We start from the raw sequence: 20,693 nt of genomic DNA, 5'->3' as shown, positions 1-20,693 counted from the left end.
GTAGTTTGAATTTACGCTTCAGTCGATGGTTTGAGTTCTCGTTGCGTTCTGCTTGTAGTTTATTGTTCTTGGTGCCTTGATCAGCGAGGTCATCATGATTTTACATAGCTTTACTTACGAGGAGAGGTCCCCAACGGTGGGATCGACTTTCTGAAACCAAACATACGGATATGTAGGTTAAGATTCCAGGTATTACATCCTGCAGCCTTTCGCCCTGGTGAGCCGTCGTTTGTCGGTAATTGCGTAAAAAATTCGGAATTTTGCGTCGTGCGTAGTGACGTTGAAAAGTCGAGTTGACTAGATTGCTTTCGGTGTGTTAAGGCATAGGATAACAGAAACATGCGCAGTAGGTCGTGGGTTCGAACCTCGTCAGTTGCAGAATTTTTTTTTATTTATCAATTTTTATTGAAATAACTTTGATCTTTATTTTTATTCTGTTAATTGGTTTAAATGTAATTTTTTATATCTATTCCTTTGTCACAGTCTAATCGCTGTATGAATTTTCATTTGTTTTATTTTTTCTTTACATCGTTACTTTTGCGATTGGAATTTTTGTGAATATGAATTTAATTATATCTATCTCTTATAAAATTCACTTATTTGAAAATTCCGAGCTATCAGTTACGGAACAAAAGACGAAGTAATCTGTTTATATTGAGTGTTCAGTGGCGTGAAAAATGTATTTTTCGTTACCAGATGTGCATGGTGATCATCATACAAACATTTCTAAGCTAAATACCTACTGCACTGTGGACAAAATAACGCAGATGAAGATTTGACTGAGAGAAGGGTTTACAAGTAAAACGAAATTCAAGCAAAATGAAAATAGGTGTAATAAACGCAGTAATGTGGACGGAAAAAATGAGAGATAAAACAAAAGGAAATAAATCGAAATTAATACATAAAATTAATTAAACACACATGAACAAAGACTGAAAGTGGAAACAGAATGATAGGAAGAAAAATGAGAGCAAATTAAGAAGTTGAAATTATGATTAAAATTAGTGCGTGATTACAATTCGAACCCACAACCTCTTGAGTATGAAGCTATCATCCTATCCATTATACCGCAGTACCAGACTATGTAACGCAACTTTTTAACTCCATTGAGTATCACACAATATTCCTCTTTTTTTTCGTCCGTTACTCGCAAACGAAGGCCCACCATGGTGATTGGCTGCAATGTGTGATACCTGGGATCTGAACCTGCATAACTGTATAGATGGTTTCAAAAAGTTGATCCCACTGCTGCGGAACTGTCCTTGTTAGTAAAAAATGGTCTGGGATGCTCCTTGTTCTATCCAATCGCTATCCTGAAAAAAAAAAAAATAACTAGCAACTGTAATCGTCACATTTGGTACGCTTCAGACTGTTACCCTAAGCTGCAACGAGATAAGGGGGACCTTTCGTGAAAACTGCAGTCTTCTGGTGCCGCTGGAATCTCTTCGGATGCCTAACATTTGACCAGTTTGTCTTCACTCGAGCGTGAATTTCGGAACTGCCCGCACGGCTGCCCCTTATTTTTCCAGCGTAACACCAAGCACCAGCACGTCGGCCTGGAACGACACAGTAGAGAAGGCTGTGAGACGACGTCAGCCAATTGGACGCTGACTAGGACCGCACCACGACAGGAGCGGCACCTATACGAAGAGAATCGGGAAACTGCCTCAACTGGTCTACAAAAACTACCTAAGGTGCATCACATCCGCGTCGCGCCAGGTCTTGAATACTCTCCCGCTCTCTTCGCGCAAGCTATCAGCACTAGAGGAAAAATATGAATAGGGCCTTTCTTGGAGCGAATTTAAAGTAGCTTAATTTTATACTGTGACATATTTTCGCTGGAGGCTGCGGGTTGCGAGTTATTCAAGAAAAACGTAAGAAAATGATATTAAATGTGTTGTATCTCGGAAACCATTCGGAATAGGGCATATGTCAATATACTATAATACTATCACCCCTCGACGCACTTACCTTTCCTCCAGACTCACCCTGTATGCTTACCGCACTCCATACATAAATGGAATGGAAGAAGTCCTAAATAGTGGTGGAATGCGAAGTAACCTCCGCCATACACTTCATGGTGGTTTGCAGAGATGGTGTCTTGAAAGTCATGGTAGAGAAAATCAAGTCTTATTGAGTTACAATCAATACTACAGCGTTGTGCTTGGAAAATATCCTAAGAAGGCACTGCTTACCGACGAAAATTAGTTGAGGAGTTGCCACAGCTATTTTCCTTTGTTTGTCTTCTCAGACGATTCATTTCCATCCTTCCAGTTCACCCGGCGAAACACTGAGCGACTGCTGTGAGTGCTTCTGGCAAATGTGTGTTTCATCCACATGCCGAAGCCCACGTCACTCACTTGTAGCCGCTACGCTTGCGTGTAATGAATACGGCGATGACAGCAGGTTAGCTGATTCTACGCTGCCAAACGCGCCGCGCTGTTTGGAACGATATCCAGATGCTCGTGATAGCGATAAGTTTAAACAAAATGTCAATTTCGCACAACGGACCCTTTCATTCAAAGGAAATTAATGGAAGTGCGTATGGCTTGTTTTGGGCGGGAGCCCCATTCGTAGTTTTCGGGAGCCTGGTACAGGTCTTTTTATTCAACACCATTTCGGCGATTTTCGTATCGATGATTACGGAATGACGGTGAGGACAACGTAACACCAACTGCCCGATCGGAGAAAATCTCCGACCCGGCCACGCTGACCACTCAGCTGTGGAGGCGCCCTACAAAATTAACAGTAATAACTGTATGTATGGCTCCAGCTAGCCTCTGCCGCACTAGAAGAGCCGCACTGGAAGACGAGACGTGATCCAAACTATTTAGCCGTGACTTGTGATCTATATTAATAGCTTGCTTGGACATTGTATACATCGAAGGACATTGATTATTTGCATGTCGCCAATTGCTTGCGACACCTCTTTATAAAAAGGCAAAGTCAAGTATTGTCAGTTCAATTTATTGTAATAAACTCCATTAATAAGATTTGCTTGAATTGTTGTCTAGCTATCCGAGAAAACAGCTACATAGGCACCCTACATTTGACGCGTGGGCAGTATCCCACACTTATCAACATGTACGAAGTGCTGCAAAGTGTTCATAAGACGTCTTCTGTTTGGTCGAATCGGATGCACAGAAGGATAGTTTGATCACTGGGTGCTCCGGAGGTAGGTGTCAATGGAGCTCCTTCACGAAACAGGAAGCGGGAAAGGAAATAATGACAATCTGTACACGGCATGTTTGTGGAAAGCTCTTGCTGGAAATCGTAGCTCTTGTCGATCTACTGCCTGGTTTCTGAGTCCATCATCAATTTCTATAGATGGTTACCTTTACTGGTGAAGAAATCTAGCCATGCATGCGGGGTTATCTGCAGCGTCGTAGCCAGAATCTGTGGTTTTGAGCTGAGAAGGAGATGTAAACCAGAGGCATAAACCACTCTGCGACGGTATCGGATGCGGAATCCTCTACCTCCTGTACCGGGTGGAAAACAGTTGATCTACCATCAGTAGGCCAGACGTGCGTTCCGCAGAAGAAGCGAACTTGTACTTGGGTAGCATAGTACCGACGTGCACCATAGAGAAAAGTTTTTTTTTAAATTTTGGATTTTTATTTGTTTACTAATTTTTCATTCAGTGACGAGTGACGTGCTGTAACAGATGACTTCTGATATTTAGAGGGTCTGCTGAAAAGTGATGCCACCGAATTTTTATTGTGCAAACCGCTCAAGGATCTTAAATAAAACATACCTTGTTAACATTCTAGAAATTTACTCGTCACGTTTGTGTACTGGCAGCCCTCTGGCGCTAGAGGGCTCCGAAATGTAGTGTATAACAAGGTGGTGTCTGACATTAACTACGTCAATGCTTGAGAAACAGCGTGCTGTAATTTGTAATGCATATATGCATTCCCTTCACGTGTTTAAGCCAAGTGTTACGCACATTTATGCAGTCGGGAATGCTCAGTGGCAGGCCAGGCTACATGTACATTTAACAATTAAGCGTCAGCAAGGAGCATTAGTGATGAAATCATAGGAGGCAATGTTGTGCAACCTTAGTAGGGACAGGATCCGACTATTCGGGAGTAGGCTCTTACAGTCTGAGACAGTGTTTCGAGACAAACTTCCGTCACAATGTCCGCAAACGTGATGTCAGGTCCGCCTAGCAATAGCGGTCTGAACGGCCATTGGCTGAAGGTTTGGAGATATATATATATATATATATATATTCTCGTTTCCTATATATATATATATATATATATATATATATATATATATATATATATATATATATATATATATAAAACGAGAAAGCTCATTGGCGAATTAGTCGCGAGTAGCCACGCAAAACGCACGGTCGAGTAACTGGGGCGGCTCTAAAAGAACGGTCGCGAGTGCATATTTCAGATGTTAAGCAAGATATAAAGTGATGTTATTAGTTATAAGAACGCCACGTGTCATGGGCAGTGGCTATCATTATGTAAAGTCAGAAAACTGTGTTAATGTGTGTAAAGGGTAGAATATAACGGCGTAGTCCAGAGCCGCCATTTTGCAAATACTGATTCCGTGACGTGGTGACAAAGCAATTTCTGTATTAAAACAAGTATAGTTCAAACGTTGTTGAAAATTAACAACTGGCATCCCTAAACTCTCCACTTCAGCAGAATCACCACCTACATGGAACCTGGCGACTGAGCGCTACCACTGTGCTACGAGGGACCTACCGAAGCAGCAAGACGCCAGGTTAGTGATACCGCCCAGAGAAGAACTTCCTTCTCGCTACAATGCCACTGAGGGTGTTGTAAATTCAGTTTTCGAATTCCAAGAGTTCGTCACACATGGAGCACACTCTCCTCAAGCATGACAATGGCAGATCATACACGAGCGCTATGGCATCTGCAGCAATCCGACGCATTGGTTTCACTGTCATCGATCATCCTGCATAATCCCGATTTTCATCTGTTTCCAAAACTTAAAGGACACCCTCGAGGACATCATTTTGATATCGATGAAGCGGTGCAAGCAGAGCTGACGTTGTGAATCCGTCAAAAAAGTCAAACAATCTACAGTGACGGTATCAACAAACATGTCCCTCTTTGGGAGAACTGTTTTCGTTGCCACCGTGACTATGTTAAGAAATAAGTATGTACACGTGACGATTAATGATGTAGGATTTTTTATAGCGTTTGTTTTATTTAATAAGCTTTAGAGTTTTCAAATAAAAATTCGGTTCAAATGGTTCAAATGGCCCTGAACACTATGGGACTCAACTGCTGTGGTCATCAGTCCCCTAGAACTTAGAACTACTTAAACCTAACTAACCTAAGGACATCACACACATCCATGCCCGAGGCAGGATTCGAACCTGCAACCGTAAAAATTCGGAATCAATATTTTTCAGCGCACTTTCGTAGTAGTTATAGCTCGAAAAGGTGCTTTGTACCAAGTTTGTTTGTGGTATTCTGATGATGAGCTATGCCTGTGACGAAGCAGTAAAGTTTTATAAGACGCTGACACTGGTTATTTAGGGACACGAAACTCTGTTAAAGATTTGCTCGGTCACTATTGAAATTCATTAGAAGAATCTTCAGTAAATGTAGTTTATCCTCAAAAGGAGTCACTTTCAAAACATTCGTGCTACCGATTCTTGTATGTTTTTTTTATGTCGTTTACTCTCATTTTTAGCAAACTCGTTTTGTCTCCTTTCTGCATCTGCTTACCAGATGCGGCGACAGAGCAAATCTGACTGTTTATTCATCAGTTAATAAGCTTGTCATACCAGTGATACACGTGGTCGCGAGTAGCACTTCGCGTGTCTACCCGCAGGATGTGGCAGTTGCGACGTCATAACTTATTACTTGGGGAATTCGCTGGGACGTGAAACGAAAAAATTTTACTTTTAATCAACGCGCGGTATAAATATGGACGGGCGCTCGGCGCTGCAGGCGTTGTTTTCATTTCATTAGTTATTTATGCAAGGATGAGGAAGGGCGGTGACATTTACCACTGCAGGTCGAAGCCTCCGTTAACGAATTTTCCGTTTTCATTGGACACGGCGCGCCCCCTCCGGGCCCAGCCAGCGAGCGTCGGTGTGTTTGCACCGAAAACAAACGGAACACGCCGTCCGGTTCTCACGCGCCGGGTAGCCGGGAGCGGCGAAGATCTGCCCCCCCACCCAATCCGCCACCCGGAGCTTACTGCCAACAATGCCGACCTGCGCGGACGCCGCGCACTCGGGCGCACGCGCACTGCGGGGGCGCGCCGGTGCTGCTCCTACCGGAGGCTACTAGCGCCGGCGTTGCAGCCGGACGACAGGCGTAAGCCTCGGCTCAGTCGGCAGTCGGACGGGCGTCTGTTCGGTCGGGCAGAGGTGGGAAGGAGAACAGCGCCAGCGCCAGCACCTGCGGCCTCGGCGTCGTGTCGGTGAGCCCGCCCACTGCCGGCGTCTTCGCCCTGGAGGACCTCCGAGTGCTCGCTGCGCTGCCAACACAGGTGGGCCTCGCGTTCGCAAATGCGAGCTTTGAAATGGCTCTCAGCCAAATTTATCGTTGCTGTCGCTTATGTTTGTTGCGTCGCGTGGGCGGTGCTCTTCATTCGTTGTGCAAAGTGGATGCTCTCAGTAATCCTACAAACAAATGATGTATTAGATTATATATAAATGTTCTTCTTAGATCTATAATGAGGAGAACCTCAAACACGTAAAGCATGCCATAAAACAAGAATATGTTAGACATATTTACAAACAAAAAAATTTAATCTCCCTTTCACAGATCTTAGGTGAAATGCTCGTCATGGACATGTAAGACATCAAAAACTCTCGAACATAATTTCTTTTAAGAGGTCATAACAAAACACATAAAAGCCATGCACCATCTACACAAAATCAGTTTGCGACACTTTCTGACACTGGTGACATTACTGCACTGGAGATATGCGAAAGTCAAATTTTACGTAACACTTTGCTTGCTATTACTGATAATAAACACATATAAGTCAGCTGTACTTAGAAATCCATTAGTGGAGAAGAAGAAATTGGCCACCAATAAATCCTCTAGGAGTCTCTTGAAATGGACTTTTCACGACTGCTGGCAAGTTATTGAAAATCTGTATTGCTGAATATTGGACACTTTTCCAGATCAAAGTAAGAGAAATTTAATCTTTGTAAAGATTATTGTTATTTCTAGTAGAGATCCCACGAAGTATGCTATTAGTTTAAAAAAAGGATTTATGGACACATTTTATTGCGGAATAAATATATTAGGAAACAGTCCTTGAATCGAACCTCTGCAGGACATTCTTGAATTAGCACCACGAATGATTTGTATTATATACTTTTGGACTCAGGAAACTTTTGATGGCTTTATGAATTACCCCAAAACATAATTCCACATGACACTGACATTTCTTGTATGCTACTGCAAGTTAAACTGTACCATGTAGCTCACCACAGAAATCTTGGACGAGATAACGGCTATTTTAATTAATTTTGTGCATGTAATTTGGAACAGAGCTCTCTATCAGCGGATGTTACATTAAGACCTTTGCATTTTTTAATATGCATGTAGCGTCTGCATGGTAACTTTCAGGCTGATAAATGCGAAGTTTTTGTGATTGATACGCATAAGATACATGTTTAGAGTAATGTGCTTATCTTTTATGGAGAAATATTCTGAAGACAAAAAGGGAATTGCAAATGTATGTGCGAAGATAGCCTAATGAAAATAATAAACATGCTTTTCCACATAGCATGCATTATAAGTACATCAGTGCAAAATTTTTGAAGATTTTATCGTGGTGACGCTTTCATTTGACAGTATTTTAATGAAACAATTACCTGAAGCTTTTAAATGTTTCTGAAAATTCAGTATTGTAGCTCATGTCACTTCTATATTAAAAGTAATGCTCTCCGTCGAACTGTGTTGGCTGTTGACGCCTTTTTATGTATAGATTTTAATACTACTTCGTAATAAATAAAGACATCTTATTTATCGATCTACACGGTTTTATTCATAAAATATTCACTGATGATCGCGGAGTCACACCGGAAAATGGTTTCCTTTAGCAGTAATGGCTTTCTTAATACTGAGGATCGTGTGTTGTTGCACCGAAACAGTTAGTGTTAACAAGGTAACGACATATACCTGTTATGCCAAGAACCATCAGTTGAATATTAGAAAACGAAGTGGCAGCTGTATTTCCGATAGTAGTACGTTGAAAGTTTGCCAATAAAATGGGAAGTGCCTTATATGTATTTTTTTACGAAGCTTCACACAATCAGGTTGTTGAGCACGCTATCTGAATGCTTAATATAAATTTATTGTTTATTCATTTTGGTGGCAAGATACAACACTGATAACCGGTGAAGGCAATAAAAATTTTGTTGCAGCACTATCACGTATCAAACAGTGAATTTCAATTCTAGTTGTTTATAAGGGGAAACGCGTTAGATTTGGCCCGAACATAAGAGTTTGGATTGCGCTATAGATTAATTTATTACCATAACCTTTATTTTATATTAACATTCAAAGGGTTTGCCAGATAACCAGTTTTCCATACTGGAGGCTAATATTCGCATTTTGATACGATAGAGATCATTCTACCACTATAGCAAGATTTAGAGATACAACTCTTTTGGGCGCATGCACGTGGTAAAGTTGTAGGCTTGCACAATATGATTAATGTAGTTAGGTTTTATTTATGGTTAGTACATTCAGATAGAGGGCGGGGCGATCGAGCCCGCAGGGCGCTCCCCGCAGGCGTCTGGCGGAGTTAGCGGCGTTTTATTTGCGCGGACTTATTGCGGGCCGGCGTGACGGCGCGGCGCCACCTGTGCCGCACGTGCGCCGCGGCGTGCGTCATCTGTCGCCGGAGTATTAGGCGCCCCCCCCTCCACCCCTCCTCTCCTGCCCCCTCCCCCGCCGCGCCGCCACGCCCCCTCCCGCCCCGCCGCCGTTCGCCTGCCGCATAGGGAGAAAAAGGGCCCCGCACACCGGCACCGGCGTCTTCTAATTTCAGACCGAACCACACGGCGCAGCCCGCCGGCTGCATTGCTTCGACTGCAGGGCGAACGGCTGCTTAAACCATTCAGAGCTCACCGAGGTCGATTGCTTTCTTAGGCACTGTATTCTGAAAAGGAACTCGTAGATTTACCACGCCTTTGGTAAAGTTAAGAATTAAACTGTGGCAAATTGTACATAAGTGTTCTGTATGAGTATCTAATAAAGTTAGTTAATGAATGTGTGTGGAATGGGGAGGAAATTCCAGCAGAGTGGAACTTATCGTATCTAAGCATCATACATAAAGCAACGGAGCTAGAAAGTACGCAGCAATTATCGTGACGTGTCACCAGTGCTATCAGCAGGCGGTACGGGACGATTTTAGAATAAAGATGGAGAAGTTCGTAAATGAAGTGGAAGAACAAAGCAGCTTTAGAAGAGACAGGGCATGTGTGGATAACATCTTACTCTAAGAAGGATCACGGAGAAGAAATTGGAAAGGAATCAAAGCTGTCATTTGGTTTTCACGGATCTTCAGAAAACATGTGACAGAGCCACTAAAACTATTGTTCGAGGTGCTGTGGTCAGGAGAACTGCTAAAACTTTATATAACAAGTATAAACCTCTGCAAATCAGCATGATGTATCATCTAAATAGGGAAAGAAATTTCTAGAGAGGCCTTCAGAACAACTAAATGAAGCGAGGATGCTGTCTCTCCCACACTCTTCGGTGTAAGTGCAGAAGGCACTGGATGTGTGCTGTAGAAACTACATGGACGCGGGGACTGAGGTAGCGAACCAGGGTGTGTACATACTTTTCTATGCGTATGATAGGTCGTTGCAGCAAACGATGAAGAGGAGCTACGTATCTTACATGTTTAGGAAGTTGATGGAAGATTATAAAGAGTGGGATTTGAAAATTAATTTTGAGAAGACAGAATATCTACGCTGCAGGTTCAAAAAATGGTTCAAATGGCTCTGAGCACTATGCGACTTAACTTCTGAGGTCATCAGTCGCCTAGAACTTAGAACTAATGAAACCTAACTAACCTAAGGACATCACAAACATCCATGCCCGAGGCAGGATTCGAACCTGCGACCGTAGCGGTCTCTCGGCTCCAGACTGTAGCGCCTAGAACCGCACGGCCACTCAGGCCGGCTCTATGCTGCGGAGAAGAGGGAAGTAATATGGACATTAATGGACCTCTTAGTGTATAAAGAGTTTAAATAGTTGGGTAGTGTCCTGTCAGGTGATACAAGATGTGACAGATATATTCAATAAGGGATGAAGTAGGGAAAGGCAGCTATCCAAAACTTAAACCCTCTACTTTGGTTCTCAAAAATGAGTTTACAGGTTAAAACTCATTTGTACAAATCCATCGTGGAAAGTAACAATCTATGGGAGTGCTGGACCCTCAGAGAAAGAAATAAAGACTTAGAGCTTTAGAAATGGACCACTTGAGAAGAACCTGTACAATTTTCCTGCTTGGCCAAGTAAGAAATGAGGAAATAACAGGAAAGACACGGAATCATTATAATATTACGGATAAAATAGAATACAGCTACGATCGTTTGGGTATGTCAAAAGAATGGATAAAGACATATGACCAAAGAGACTACTTTCGTGTCAGCCTCCTGGAAAGCAAGGAGAAGAACAAGAAGAATGCCGGCTGCGGTGGCCGTGCGGTTCTAAGCGCTGCAGTCCGGACCCGCGGGACTGCTACGGTAGCAGGTTCGAATCCTGCCTCGGGCATGGATGTGTGTGATGTCCTTAGGTTAGTTAGGTTTAAGTAGTTCTATGTTCTAGGGGACTGATGACCTAAGATGTTAAGTCTCATAGTGCTCAGAGCCATTTGAACCATTTGAACAAGAAGAATGCGGCTAAATAGTATCTAAGAAGCGATGCAGAGAAGAGGAATGGAAGAGGATGAGGAAGAATGGCGAGATTCAGGCATATGGCGACGGAGATGCGGGATGCGGCAACGGTGTAGGCCCAACAAGGAAGTGTATCTCTTAACGTCTATTATGCTTAATTCAAAATATACTTAATAACAACAAAATTAAAGTGGGAAAAGAAGTCAGTTTGAACAACCATCTCTCAAGGAGTGAGTCAAGTCTGTCCTTTATCATCTACATTACTTAACATATACTCTATCACATTATTTAAATCAAACGTACACTAATTGATCAAAAGTGTCCGGATACCTATTTAGTGGACATTAATACAGGGAGTGTCCATGCTTCACTTTTACGACGCCATAAACTCTGCTGAAAACACTTTCAATGAGGTGTCTGAGTGTCTGTGGAGGACTGCCAGCCCATTCATCCTCAAGAGGAGGAGATGTTGGGCACTGGTGTCTGAGGCGAAGCCTACATTCTAACTCACCCCACAGATGTTCAGTTCAGTTCAGGTCAGACCATCTCAGAAATGTTATTCTTCACAAACTATCGCATCGCAGACGCTGCTTTATGACATAGTGCATCGCTTTCATCCTCTACTTTACACAGCATAATGCCGTAAAATGTGTTCACATCCTTCTGCATTTAGAGCTTTTTTAAGCGCAATAGCAGGACCACAGGCTAACCATGAAAAACAGCCCGCACGATAACACCACCTCCTCTGTACTACACTGTTCTACTACATGCAGATGACGGCAGATAACATTCTCCACGCATTCACCAAACCCAAACCTTTGTCACACGCTACACCGCGATTCATCAGTTCAAATCAAATGGTTCAAATGGCTCTGAGCACTATGGGACTTAACTTCTGAGGTCATCAGTCCCCTAGAAATTAGAACTACTTAAACCTAACTAACCTAAGGACACCACACACATCCATGGCCGAGGCAGGATTCGAACCTGCGACCGTAACGGTGGCGCGTTTTCAGACTGAAGCGCCTATAACCGCTCGGCCACACAGGCCGTCCAGTTCAAATCACTCGTTTATTTATACAGTGGCGTCGCTCTTTATAAGCCTCGCTTAGGATTAAATACAGAATACAGCAGAGATGTGCTGTTCGATGCTGTATCCCATATTTTTTAAACCCCACGCACAATCAATGTCGCAACTGGACTCCTGGTAGCACTTTGGAAGTGTGAGTGATCCCTTCTGCTAATTTCAGCATTTCTTTTACAACCATCATCCGTAGTACTCGACGATTCCTGTCGGTCAGTATATGAGGTCTTCCGCCCGCATCTCGTGGTCGTGCGGTAGCGTTCTCGCTTCCCACGCCCGGGTTCCCGGGTTCGATTCCCGGCGGGGTCAGGGATTTTCTCTGCCTCGTGATGGCTGGGTGTTGTGTGCTGTCCTTAGGTTAGTTAGGTTTAAGTAGTTCTAAGTTCTAGGGGACTTATGACCACAGTAGTTGAGTCCCATAGTGCTCAGAGCCATTTGAACCATCTTGAGGTCTTCCTAGTCTCCTTTTAACTATGGTTGTTACTTCACAATTATATCACTAATTATCGACTTGGACGCCTTTAGAATAGTTGGAACGGTCTTAGTGGATTTGTTACTCAGGTGACACTCAGTGATTAGTCCATGTTCGAAGTCAGTGACCTCTCCTGAGCGACCCAGTCTGCTGTTAATGCTTCTCCATTAACAAGCGAATGCTCCTCGCCACCTCTTATGCCAATGGGATCGACATTCATGATATTTACTGGTCAATTCTTCATTACGTAGGAGAGTCTGGAAACTTTTGATCAGTGTAAATGATTAAATAATCTTAGCGGAATCTGGAGATAAATTGCAGAGACCAATTCGGTCCGAGCACAATGTAGCAAATGATTGTAATATACCAGTAACTAAAGATTAAATTAATATTATGGCGTTTAATCCTTAGGAGCATTTAAAATAATGATAATTATAAACTACTAGAACAAATAAATTCATTTAAATTCCTAAGATGTGTGAGATTTCATATATTACATTGAAAGACTATTAGCTCGATAAAAACTGATAGTTCAGAAAAAATAATAATGAAATTAGAAGTGAACTTAGCGTCGAAGACATACTTCAGAAAATAGAAGATTACAGAAAGAAATGATATGAACACATTCAAAGGATGTCAGATGAATGAATACCACTTATTTAAATAACTTACAGAGAGAAATGACATGAATACATTCAAAGGATGTCAGATGAATGAATACCACTTATTTAAATAACTTAGGGGAAAAGAAATGTTAGGCGTCGTAAGAAGAGACGGAACGATCAGCTGCAGTTTACCTGAAAATGGAACGGGCAAAGATGCATAAATCAAAACTAGATACGATGAGCTACCTCTTCCAGCTGCACTTGTTCCACAAGTAGGGAGAAATATGAGTATCGAATGCCCCGAGGAACGTCATCTAAACGTGTACTTCTGAGACCACCTATGGAGTGCGGTAGAGGCCGTCTCTGGTACCGCTTCCCTGTTCCATACGCGAATGGCGCCTAGGAAGAACGATTTTGTCGATAAAATTCTATGGAGACTAGTTTTCCCGTCGTGGTCAATCGCTAGATATATAAGTAACATGTTGTCCAGTCTCCTTCGAACGTACACTGTCGGAAATTCAGGAGCCCTCTTGGTGATACAAGGAGCCTCTCTTCTAGCGACTGCCACTGGGGTTTGTTTAGCATCTCCGTAACGTTCGTGCCAGCTAACCGATCCCGTGATCTCTTCTTTCTCTTTTGTTAATCCAACCTGTTAAGCTTCCCAGATTTATGAGCAATACCCAAGAATAGGTCGAACAAACTGAAAGTTGCTTGTTTGTAGTCTCTGATCGGGAGGGCAGTATGCCTTTGATTTGCATTACGATGTGACGTAGCTATAGAGATGTCGTTGCTTATTATGTCAGAATAGTGAAAGGTCGTTAGCCAAATTATCAGGAAACAACACATAGCAACATTATAGTCCTAGGGGAAATCGACGCAACTCTGCCTAGTCAAATGACACACAGCAAAGTTATAATCCTAGGGGAAATCGACACATCTCTACCTAGTCAATAAAGAAATCTATAGGGTCGGTCAAACAAAACTGGCCCACAGAACAGAGTTCCAGGGTACACAGAAACACAGCAGAGGAAAGGAAATACAGTTTTAACCTGACTGTAGCACATGTTGACAGTGACCACCAGTCATCTCTTGGCACTTTTGGGAATTCGTCAGCAAGTTGCTGGAGGCTTATCGAAGCTGGACTTCTGGAACTGCTACAGTCTCATACGAAATGTTCTGTTGCGATACACCTTAGACTTGAAGGCTCCCCACACAAAGTAACAGCACACTGACGGATCAGGCGACCTTGGTGGACAGTTCTGGCTGCGGCCAGACTGCCGTGTACTGACAACTCTGTCAGGCGTGATGTTAATGTAAATGTGCTCCAAGGTTCAGCCGGCCATATAGGCAGTTGCTCCATCTTGTTGGAAGTAACTGTATGTTCCTCGTCCGTTAACGCTGCCAGAAATGGTATCCACTTGTCCGTGCAAATTTTATTTGCCCCATCCTGTATAATCGCACATGACGGGCGAATACAATGCTTGTTACCTTCACTGAATAAGAAGTATCTGTTTGTTGGACTGGTCACTGTGAAAGTGAGAACAACAAGTTTGTGTACAACAAGTTTTATCCGTTAAGAGGGGGTCGCCAAACCATGAAAAAAGTTGCAGGACAATTAATGGAAATTAAATCTAAATCGTCTGCTTATAACATATTTTTATTTGCTTTAACTTAAGGACACAGTTCACAAGGAGTTGACAAAGCACAAATTTACCTGAAATGTTGACTGAGTTGACATAAAATGACGCTTACACTGCGGGGAGATACCGAGTCATATGGAAGGCTGCATGGAGACAACGCAGCAAGATGTCCTGATCAGAGCAGCTCACGAATTAAAAGTCAACAAAATGATATCACGAATGAGAAATGAAATTGGCTACCCGAGTTGCTCACGGTATGGATCGTGCGACCGCAGGTTGCCGCTTACAATTCCCCAAATCTGCAAAGCATGCGTTCGTCAGCACCAGATTACAGCCGGACTCTCTACTCTGCCAAAAAACTGTACGTAAGGGGACGACTCAATTCTGTCGCCAATCAGATGGATGAGAATATCGCTTATTTCATGAAGGAAACAGGGGCACAGCAGAAACTTCCTACTCTTGGCGTACACAAAGCATACGAGTATTAACAAACATGAGGTTGGTTCGGCCTGGAGCGGTGTCTCCTCGAATGGTCGACTCTTTGCACCAAACATGGTAGCAGTGGTGACGTGTTCAATCGGATACACCAAAATATTGGAGAGAAAGCGATTTTCTCACGCCTGCCAGGTGGTGCTGTGGCATTTCGTATTTGCAGAACAGTCAAAAAGCATGCACAATTGTTCTTTGGGGACGGCAGTGACAGTAAAGAGTCTTCTGCCCTCGTGGGGATATGTGCTGACTCTGCCCACAATAGCACAGAACAGGACACAGCACTACTTCCGTAGTAACAGCCCATCTCCCTGGGGATGTACGCCTCTAATAAGAGTCACTGTGTAAACTACCCCTCCCTTCTTTGTTGTTGCTACTATCCACTATGGTAAAGTCTTTCCAGAATATTCGAGAGGAGTAAGATATACAATAAACTTTTTACTTATCTTTTGTCGCACACTTGGCTCAGTTCTTCATGTCTAGGGGACTGATTATTGAAGCTACAATTCTCACATTTTAGGTTCTCATGGTTCATGTGATCTAAATAAATTTGAAGAAAGTCAGTGCAGCATTTTTGTTTTTACGATAATTTATTGTCTCACATTTTGCTGCATCACACTGTCTTTTGGATTTTCACATTAACAAAACCGAAATTCCATTGTTCGTCCAAAATACAAAAAATCATCCGATCACATCAGAGGCATGCGTACGGCTACTGCACTCTGCGGTAATAATATTATTCCAAAGGATTTACAGTTTTTCTTGACAGTTGATTTTCTATTAGTTTAGATTATTATTTTATAAATGAATGCAGAAATAAAGAGTAGTAGATTGCGTAATTGATAACACAAACTGAGTGAGCCAAATATTTTGTAATTTCGAATGTTTCTAAAAAAAAATTTTAACTGTGTATTCAGAGCTAGTACATATCGATAGTAACAACGAAAATAAAATAATTCCTTTTCATAAATTTTAGCTTGAAGTATAACATATTGTGTTTAAAGTTATATGAAGTTTTCCAGAAAAACAGATGAGATAATATTGACCTGTCCAAAATTCGAAAAATATTACTGGTATCGACTACTACTGTAGAGGAAAAGTAATTCTAGAGGATTCCCTTTACAACTGACTGCCTTCTACAGACAAATAAGAACCTGGGAAAACACGAGGAGCTTGCCTTCCCAGCAAGAGAAACATATACGACCAGCACTCACAATAAAATAACCACGAAAAAGTGGCAGAAAAACGAAACAATATTGCTTAGCGATATGTGACAGTAATGCTACAAAATGTTTGGTAAGCCACTTCTTTGATGGATAAGTTACGTTTCCTTAAGGTTCGCCCAGTGAATATCAGTCTGCAATCAGTAATCTTATCTCGTCATTACACTTCATGTCGCTCTGGAATTTTACTTTTAGGTATTTATTGCTGTTCCCGTTACCAGTCATTTATCACCAATAGTAATCAATCTCTTCACCTACACTGTTCGTCAAAAGCTCGGAATACTATAGTATAATCTAGTCTACGATACTAGAGATCTCGTTGACTTCATGCGTTATCCAGTTGGAGCCCATACACAGGGCAGTATTTACTTCTGACATTCTTTGTGACTGTTTCCCAGTCATGTAAACATACCGCTACCACAGTGGCACACCGCAAATATTCAGTATCAACAGCAGCTTCATTCAGTTTGTGTTCGAAATTGTAGCAACGTGCCACGTAGAGGCATCCAGCAGTTTGATGGAATCAGAATAGTGCCTTTACTTTCAGCAGGTCATACGACAGCAAGATGTTGCCGATCGGTTACATATCACTCAAACTGGTGTGTCCAAGGTGTGCAGAAAGTACAGAGAGGTGAGAAATGTGAACTACAGACCTCGCAGTAGTCGCCCTCGTTTCACATCACTAGTGCAGGACCTTTTTCTCCAACTGTCCGCTCGCAGGCGCCCAACATCACCTGACAGAAATATTGGAAATGACTTCTCCCGGGCAAAACAGGGAGTCGTATCTCAGACCAAACAGTGTATGGAAGATTGCATCAGGGTGGTCTTCATTCCGTAAGACCAGTGAGAAGTTTTCAACTGAACCAACGGAACTGACGCAGTCGAAGGACCTAGGCTCATCAACATCAACAATGGACCATTGCAGAATGGAGTAATGTCATCTGCTGACGAGACCAGGATTGGTTTGCGACTGGACACTCGACTTGTTAGGGTTTGGAGAAGCACTAGACGACGCCAGGATCGCCGATACATTCAGGAAGTCAATCCCTTTGCAGGTAGAAGTGTAATGTCCTGGACGGCAATAATGATGGGACGGCGGACCCGTCTAATTCCCATCTGTGGCAATTTGTCTGGTCCCTGATACCTCCAAGAGGGCTTACTGACGATTGTAAGGCCCTACAGACATGACAGTCGTTGATAACTTCATCCTAGTCGATGACAATGCAAGACCACACCGTACTCTAGCAGTGCCTCGGTATTTTCAAAGATGCAGCTTCAACCAAATGCATTGGCCATCAGAGTCCCCAGATATGAATGCAACTGAGCATTCGCGGGACCTGTTGAAGGTGGCCATTGCACAGCGTTCAAATGCACGTAACAGTATTCAGGACCTCACTGAAGCTACCACTCAGGAGTGGGAGCTCACACCCCAAGATAAACTTGACGGTCTCATCGAGAGCATGTCCCGCAGAGTGGAAGAACTCATCTGTGTATGAGGAGGACTTACTCACTACTAGAGACAGATATACGCATAGGACAGAGGCTGCTATGTTTTGTAATGATTTTTGTAACCAACCAAAATCGTTCTCGTTTTCAGAAGGTATTACGTTTATTTTGTTAATAAGGTATAGTACAAATCTCAATGGGAGTCCTATAAGACATCATGGCTGTAAACTCTGTGATATTCCAAACTTTTGTTGCGTTGTGTATTTACGCGCAGTGTTCTGCATTCATTTATGTACAGAGTCGAGCCAATCATCCCAGCTTTCAGACTCAGTCATAAGCTCGTCACCACATTGTTGCGTACTTGCAGGCATGAGATGCAGTCGGGCAGGAGCTGGCGAAAGGCATCTGGCACAGCTAGCATGTGAGTTCTCACTATGCTCGTATAGACTCTTGTGACTCGACGCTGACGATGGGCACATCTGAGAACTTCACGAATTCGAGAACTCTGTTCTTTGGAACCAAAAGAAATCAAACACACATCCGAGAACCGAGAATTCTGCTGAGTAAAGCATACAGCAGCCTCCTTTTGTTTTAAAGTACGTGCATACTTGCGATCCTGTATGAAGTTAAAGCTAAAAGAAGAATGCATAAGTTACTATCGAAAGTAATGCATGTTTTATATTGAAAATTATGTGTTTGTACTGCATTTACACAAACTTCACCATCAAAATTGTGAAGTGCACCAGAACATAATTTGGTAAAAGAGTCTTCCCTTTCAGTTCATTATGGAAGTTTCTAAAGTCTTCTTTTCTATATTTCTCACAACGTTCTGTTCGACTAAACTAGTACCTGGACACCCCCAAAATTGAGGATTTGACACTAACGTTGGTCGTTTTCGGTAGACGTCAGCCTTTATCGTTTTTGGTAGACGTCAGCCTTACCTACTGGCACTCTAACCCCCCGCTCCAAGGAACTGTCCTAGAGCACTTTTGTTCGGATGGTATATAGTCTAGTTAAAGTTGTTCCAAAGTTTCTAGATATTCATTTGAGTTGGCGCATTATAGCAATGTTACATGTCACATGCTACCTTTCTTTCTGTTAGAACTAGTTTTCATATACAAACATCACATCTATTATAAATCTGAGCGTTGATACAGTCATTCCGGTTTACTCAAAGGATGTGCTCAGTAACATCAGATATTGAAAACCCCACCCAGTGCGGTCTCCGCTACGTGAGTCGCTACGCTATGCCGAGACCAGACGCCTGCTCCGTTGAAGTCTGGGCAGACAGTATCCAACCACACAGCTATCCAAATCCACAGGTTTGCACTCGTATTTCCAGGGTGCTCACAGAGACTGTTGCCGCTTCTCGTATCATTAACCCTTAAACAATGCCAATATTTTCACCACAACCTGTTTGCAAAATACTTCTACAGTATCTTCCATTTTCACATTTTTTTCTTTCTTTTAAATTTAGTGGAACACTTCTTTCCATAATTCTATATATTCGACTCTGCAGATATATTGCTTATTTCAGTACATATTTCAGTTTGTTGTTTTAATTTGTTTAACAAATAAAGATGGCAATGACGTTGCTTAAATCTCTGTAATAAAAGGCGGCTGGTACAAAATGGAACCTGAAAACAGATTACTTTCGTCTCATTTTGGTTAACAGAGTCGAGAACTGAGATGTGAAAACTAAAAACGATAAATTTTAACTAATGAACGAGAACTGAGAAGCGAGACTTGAAAACCGAGAACTTTTGAACGCTAATCGTCATAGAAACTTTTAAAACATAAATTCTTGTTGCACTATGGACAAAATAACGTCCATGAAGATTTAAACGAAAGAAGAGATTATAAATAAAAGAAACTGAAGCAAAAGCGGAATAGTCATAATGAATGCAGTTAGATAGATGGAAATATAAAATGATAAACCCGAATAAATTAAATCGGAGTTAATGCAATAAACTTAATCAAAATCACATGGAAAATGATTCCAAATGAGAACAGAATCATAGGATGAAAAACTGAAAGCAAGTACATAAGCTACTATGATGATTAAAACGATACGAGATAGCACTAGAAATAAAAAAAATATGTTTAAACAAATTAATTGAATGAAAGTAATGCAAGTCATTCGAGAAAATTTTCAAAACAAAAATTTTCAAAATATTAAAAAGATTCGAACGCAAAACGTTCAACATGTCACAAGTATAATTTAACCCTTATTTTATGCGGCCACTCTGTATAGCTATTATTATGAACTTTACCATATCGATACAGAGCGTACCTAAATGTTACATTCGTGTCACTGCGCCTGCGATAAAAGTATAAATGTTTGTGTCAATAGTTTTCCAACACTAAAAAGCGAGCACTGAAAACCGACAACCGACATCAGTTGTCGACAAAGAGAAAATGTAGGAATCGAGAACTTCTTATCTCTCGTTTCTCGGTTTGCCCATCACCAATAGACACTCGAGTGCCGTCTATCACAGTGCTTTGACGGCGGAGGCAAGCGTTCTGCGAAAGTTAATAACTGGGATATACATTCTTCTGGACAGAGCACGAATAAAAAGGTGCAGTTCCAGCTAGGATAATTCCAAGCTATTAGTTGTTTGGTTTATTAGGAACTTGCTCCAGTTAATGTTAGATGAACGAGGTGCTCCAGCCAATATTATTACTTATTCCTGAAGTTTTCCTTGTTTACTCTTACAGCCATTTGAACTGAGTGCCTAAATTTGTTTTAATACCACTTACGGTTTCTGAATAACAGGGTGCTCCAATTATGAAAACTGAACGTCCACTCATCCTCTTATTTTCTTTTTGTTAGCTCCGTTTTATATAAAGCTAAAAAGCTC

The sequence above is a fragment of the Schistocerca nitens genome, chromosome 7, assembly GCF_023898315.1.
Source record: "Schistocerca nitens isolate TAMUIC-IGC-003100 chromosome 7, iqSchNite1.1, whole genome shotgun sequence".
Classification (NCBI taxonomy): Eukaryota; Metazoa; Arthropoda; class Insecta; order Orthoptera; family Acrididae; genus Schistocerca; species Schistocerca nitens.
The sequence above is the reverse complement of the archived record's forward strand: the minus strand, read 5'-3'. Positions refer to the sequence as shown.